Source organism: Trichechus manatus, unplaced genomic scaffold (genome assembly GCF_000243295.1).
Source record: "Trichechus manatus latirostris isolate Lorelei unplaced genomic scaffold, TriManLat1.0 scaffold00122, whole genome shotgun sequence".
Lineage (NCBI taxonomy): Eukaryota > Metazoa > Chordata > Mammalia > Sirenia > Trichechidae > Trichechus > Trichechus manatus.
In genome coordinates this window covers 6,731,067-6,737,724 of record NW_004444058.1, presented here as the reverse complement: position 1 = coordinate 6,737,724, position 6,658 = coordinate 6,731,067, and positions in this window count along the sequence as shown.

The window sequence follows — 6,658 nt, the reverse complement described above, 5'->3', positions numbered from 1 at the left end:
GGGGTGCAGAACTCAAATTCTAGTAAGAAGACCAGACTTAATGGTTTGATTGAGACCAGAGGGACCCCAGAAGACATGACCCTTGTACTCTCTGTTAGCCCAAAACTAAAACCATTCCCGAGGCCAGCTCTTCAGACAAAGATTAGACTGGACTATGGGACATAAAATGATAATCGTGAAGAGTGTGCTTCTTAGCTCAAGTAGATACATGAGACTAAATGGGTAGCTCTGTCCAGAGGTGAGATGAGAAGGCAGAGAGGGTCAGTAGCTGGTTGAACGGGAAATCAGGGGTGGAAAGGAGACGTGTGCTATCACAGTATAGGGAAAGCAACTAGGGTCACATAACAATGTATGTATAAATTTTTGTATGAGAGACTAACTTGAATTGTAAACTTTCACTAAAAGCACTACAATAAAAGAGGGCATAGAAGTCAGAGGTTTGAAGCAGCAGGGAGACACTCATCATATCCTAGGTGGGCTTGATCTAACGAGGTGGGCCCTTTAAAAGAGGGCCTAGAAGTCAGAGACTTGAAGCAGCAGGAAAATGCTTTCCTGTGGATCTTAAAGAAGCAAGTGGGAAGGCCACGTGGCAGACACCTGCAGAAGTGGAGGGCCTTGGTCCTACTAAAGAACTGGATTCTGACAACAACCAGCGAGCTTGGAAGAGGACCCGGAGCCTCAGATGAGGACATAGCTCAACTACCACCTTGGTGTCAGTTTGGTGAGACCCTGAGCAGAGGAGCCAGCCACACTGAGCTGGACTCCTGACCCACAGAAACTGTGAAATGATAAAACTGTGTTGTTTTCAGCCACTTTAAAAAAATAAAATCAGGGTGCAATTCTACAGAGGTAGTCTTTCTAGAAAATTCAGGATGTTGATGTTGTTTTCATCCTCTATACCCTTATTTCAGGAGTCCTGGTGGTAAAATGGTTAAGCACTTGGCTGTTAACCGAAAAGTTGGCCGTTCGAACCCACCCAATGGCTCTCTAGGAGAAAGACCTAACAGCATCTAACAACAAAAACAACATATCCTTATTTAAGAGGGCCTTGGTGGTGCAAAGAGTGAAAGCACTCAGCTGTTAAACAAAAGGTTAGAGGTTCGAGACCACCCAAAAGAACCTTGGAAGAAAGGCCTGGCAATCTACTTCCAAAAAATCGGCCATTGAAAATCTTATGGACCACAGTTCTACTCACACAGGGTCGCCATGAGTCAGGGTTGACTCCACGGCAGATGGATTTTGGTTTTGGTCTTATGTCCTTGTTTATCTTTATCTATTTGACTTGTGATCTTCTAAGAGGTCTGTTAACGCGTTTTATTATGATTGTGATCTTGAGTATTTCTCCATGTATTTGTAACTGTTTTGGCTTTATATATTTCATTGCTATGTGATTTTCGGGATACAAATGTATAGCTTGCATATTCATGGGGGTGATATTTTTTGTTCGTTTAAAATACCCCTTTTCACTCCAGATGGATACTCACACGGGCTGAATGGGGCCCCTAGCACCCACTGGACACTCATACGGTCTGGCCGATGGCATGAGGAGAACCACGGGGATGAGGGAACAGGTGTGATGTGCACTGTGAATTAGGCCTTGACTCTAGCGAGGGCTGGGAGGGTGGACACGCCTCTTGAGTCCTCTTGCTCCGCCCAGTCAGCATGTGACACCCTTGGCAGTTCAGAGTCACTGTTTGGGGTGAACAGCCAGCTCGCTGGATGCAAGGCCTCGCCGGTGCAAGGGCTCGAACTCTTCTCACTAAATTTCAAGTTTCTCGAGTCCCTGGGTGGTGCAAACAGTTAAGCGCCCAACTACCAGCCAAAAAGTTGGCAGTTCCAACCCTCCCAGAGGCACCTCAAAAGACAGACCTGGAGATCTGCTTCCAAAAGGTCACAGCTTTGAAAATCCTATAGAGCAGTTCTACTCTGCACACATGGGGTCACTGTGAGTCAGAATTGACTCAACAGCGACTAACAACAGGTACAACAAGGGTACAATGTATACACCAATACTGCCACAGTAAAGTGACTTCAAAATATTTTCAGGAAAATGATTGGGATAGTGTGACTAAAACATCAAACAATTACATTAAACTGCGAGTGTCCAATGTATTCCATGGCTAAGTCAGTGATGTGGAGGGAGGTTTCCTTCCTAGGGTTGGGAGGCCTAGCCGCCCAGCAGGACCCGGAGGCCCAGGAGGCAGGAATTTTCTGGAAATGCAAATACAGCTCTGAACAGTGGCCTCACCTCCTCATTTAGGCAGCAGATCTCAGTCAGGGACACAGGACAATGTCTGGGGACAGTTTTGGTAGTCACAACTGGGAGAGGGCACACTGCTGGCATCTAATGGGTAGAGGCCAAGGATCTGCTTAACATCCTACAGTGCACAGAACGGCCTCACTAGAGAGTGATCCAGAACCAGATGTCAGCGGTGCAGAGGTTGGAGAAATTCTGTCTTCAGAGACCCTGTCTATCTATCTACCTATCATCTACATACCTATCTATCTGTCTATCTCTCTATCCAGCTATATCTATCTATTTACCTATCTGCCTATCATCTACCTACCTATCATCCATCTATCTATCTATCTATCTATTCCAGTGGCCTTCTGACCCAGGGGACACTTGGCAATGTCAGGCAACTTTTGTGATTGTCACAACTGGGGTGGGGGGAATGCTATTGGCATCGGGTGGATGGAGGCCAGGTAAGCTGCTCAACACCCTACAGTGCACAGGATGGCCCCACCACAGAGAATGATCGAGAACCAAATGTCAGTAGTGCTGAGCCTAAGGAAATCCACCTTATCATGAGATAACCTGTCTGTCTGTCTATTCCAGTAGTTCCCAACCAGGTGTGTTTTTGCCCTCTAGGGACACTTAGCGATCTCTGGAGACATTTTTGGTTGTCACAGCCGGGGGAGGGGCACTAGAGGCATCGACTGGGTGGAGACCAGGGATGCTGCTCAACACCCTGCATTGCAGAGGGCGGCCCCACCAGAAGAGAACGATACGGAACCAAATGCCAACGTTGTGCAAGTTGGGAAACGCTGCTTAGGGGCCCCCGTACCCTAGTTCTCACTCCCGCCTTCTGCGAATATATTCTGGGACTGAAATCTAACCACAGAGTCTTCCTCTCCCAGCAGGGAGGGGTGCTGGCAGTGCAGACAGACTCCAATTGCTTCGGTAGGTACCTTGCCCTCTCTGAGCCTTCATTCTCCTTTGAGGATGGGGCAGAAAACCTTGCAGAGATGTTGTGTGGATTAAATGAACTCTGTGCATTCAAATGACCCGGTTGGTGTTCTTTAAGCTACAGGTTAGAGAAACACACTCCAGGCGAGCCCACCAGGGGTGTCAGCCTCTCTCAGAGTTACTGCTCATTTGAGGTCGTGAAGCTTTCACGTGGGGAGGGTAAGACAACCTGTTACCTGGGTCCAGGCTCGGCAGGTGGCCAGGCCCTTCTCCATCCATTCTCCCCCACTCCAATAGAAAAATTTGGAAATAGGTAAGAGTGATGGGTGAACACCATGATGAGCTAATTAATGTCAGCGAACTATACCCATGAAGAATGTTAAAATGGCAAATGCTTTGTTACATATAGATAGCTACTAACTATTGCCATCAAGTCGACCCTGACTCATGGTGACCCCAAGGGTGTCAGGGTAGAACTGCACTCCATATGGTTTTCAGTGGCTGATTTTTTTGGAAGTAGATCACCAAGCCTTTCTTCCAAGGCACCCCTGGATGGGCTCAAACCTCCAACCTTCTGGTGAGCAGCCAAGCATGTTAACTGTTTGCATCACCCAGGGACTCCACAATTAAATTTTAAAAAATTTTAAATCCATCTTCCGGCCCCTCCAACACTCTCTTTGGAACCTGAGGGGCACCACGAAGGGGGTGCACTCTGGGATCTGGCCCGTTGCCTTACACGTGGCTTCAAGGACCGGACAGTTCAATTAATAGTCTTGTATCAGCGTTAGTTTCTTAGCTTCTGTGGTTGGGTGAGATGTTAACCTTGGGGGAAGCTGGGTAAAGCGTATTCGGAAACACTCTGTTGCATCTTTACAATCTTTCTGCAAATCCCAAGTTATTTCAAGATGAAAAGATTTATTTTAAATCAACAAAAAAACCCTCTAATTTAAGAAGTCATTGCCCGTCTGTCAGTCTGTTGCACTGCGGTGGCGTGCGTGCTGCAGTGAGGTTAGAAGCTATGCTGCTGTGTTTCAAATAGTGCCTGGGATATACTTACACTAAATAAAAAAAAAAAGAAATCCCATGCACTATTTGGAACGTATTTATACTAAAAAAAAATCATTCCTTATTTATCTGAAAGTCTCATTTAACTGAGTGTCCTCGGTTTTATTTACTAAATCTGGTGACTCTTAACGCAGGCAGTAGAAGGGGCGGGACCTGGGTCCCCGATGCATGTGGGGTGGGATTCCGAGTCAGTGGCAGATGTCTGGATTAGGTGTCTGGCTGGAGGGGGCTCAATGAACTGGGGTAGGGAATAGAGGAGAGAGGAGGGGTTGGTGAGGAGGGGGTTAACAAGCTCCCCTCTTTACAGATGCTGACATGACTTAATAATAATGATGATGATGATGATGATGGTAATGATGATAATTGCCTCTCTTTCACACATTTATTTCGTTCTGCCCCGGCTGTTTGTGGGTGCGGCACACACCCTGCGTCCTCTCATGCCCAGCCCTGGACCCAGCACAGTCAGAGACCCCTGCTCCCCCTGCCAGCCAACACTTGTCTGTGTGTCTGAGCCACCTAGGTCTGTCATAATGAAGTACCACACACTGGGAGGCTTAAAACAAGAGACATCTATTTTCTCACAGTCCTCGAGGCCAGAAATCTGAAATCAAGGGGTCGGCAGAGCCACACTCCCTCTGGAGGCTTTAGGGGAGGATCCTTCCTGGTCTCTTCCAGCTTCTGGTGGCATCAGGCGCTCCTGGGCTTACAGTTCCTGGGATTGCATTCCAATCTCTGCCTTCGTGGTCACACGGCTGTCTTCTCTGTGTGTGTGTCTCTCTTCTCCTGCTTTATAAGGACATCACTCAGATGGGATTAGGGCCCACCCTAAACGCAGGATGATCTCATCCCAAGACCCTCAAGTTGACCACATGTGAAAAAACCCTATTTCCAAGTAAGGTCATACTCACAGGTACTGGGATTAGCATGTGAACAGAACTTTTGGGGGGAAATAATCCATCCCACGACACTGTGGGAGCAGCAGTGGATGTGAACTTTCTGACCACCTCTCTCCTTCTCTGTTGCTAGTTGCCATGGAGTCGGCCTCGACTCATGGCGACCCATGTACAATGGGACAAACCACTGCCCAGTCCTGTGTCATCTCCACAACTGGCTGCAGATCCAACCATTATGACCCATAGGGTTTTCATTGCCTGCTTTTCAGAAATTAATCACCAGGCCTGTCTTCCTAGTCCATCTTATTCTAGAAGCTCTTCTGAAACCTGTTCAGCATCATAGCAACATGCAAGCCTCCACAGATGGATGGGTGGTGGCTGCGCACAAGGTCCATTGACCAGGAATCTAACCCGGGTCTCCTGCATGGAAGGAGAGAATTCTACCATTGAACCACCAGCACGTCACTGTCCTTCCCAAGGGGATACTTTTTCCATCGTTGTCGTTGTTGTTAGGTGCCGTGGAGTCGGTTCTGACTCAGTGACCCTATGTACTACAGAACGAAACACTGCCTGATCCTGCACCATCCTCACAATCATTATGCTTGAGCCCATTGTTGCAGCCACTGTGTCAATCCATCTTGTTGAGGGTCTTCCTGTTTTCCACTGATCCTCTACTTTACCAAGCATGATGTCCTTCTCCAGGGACTGATCCCTCCTGACAACATGTCCAAAGTATGTAAGACATAGTCTCGCCATCCTTGCTTCTAAGGAACATTCTGGTTGTAGTTCTTCTAAGACAGACCTGTTCTTTCTTTTGACAGTCCATGGTATACTCAATATTCGTCGCCAACACCACAATTCCAAGGGGTCAATTCTTCTTCGTCTTCCTTATTCATTGTCCAACTTTCACGTGTATATGATATGATTGAAAATACCATGGCTTGGGTCAGGCGCACCTTGGTCTTCAAGCTGACATCTTTGCTCTTCAACACTTTTTTTTTCCCATTACAGCCTGTCTTTCTTTAAGATTTTTCTACCTTCCCACTAAATTCAGGTTCCTGGGTGGCACACATGGTTTGCTCTAGGCTACCAATCAAAAAGTTGACAGTTTGGACCCACCCAGTGTCACAGGGGAAGAAATATCTGGCATTCTGCTTCTATAAAGATTGTTGTTGTTGTTGCTGTTAGGTGCCATTTAGTCTGTTCCAACTTAGAGCAACTTTATATACAACAGAATGAAACACTGACCTGTCCTGCACCATCCTCACAATCATTGCTATGAGCCCATTGTTGCAGCCACTGCGTTAACCCATCTCGTCGAGGGTCTCCTTTTTCTCTGATCCTTTACTTTACCAAGCATGATGTCCTTCTCCAGGGACTGGTCCGTCCTGAGAACATGTCCAATGTACATGAGATGAAGTCTTGCCATCCTCGTTTCTAAGGGGCATTCTGCTGTACTTCTTCCAAGACAGATTTGTGTGTTCTCCTGGCAGTCCATGGTATATACAAT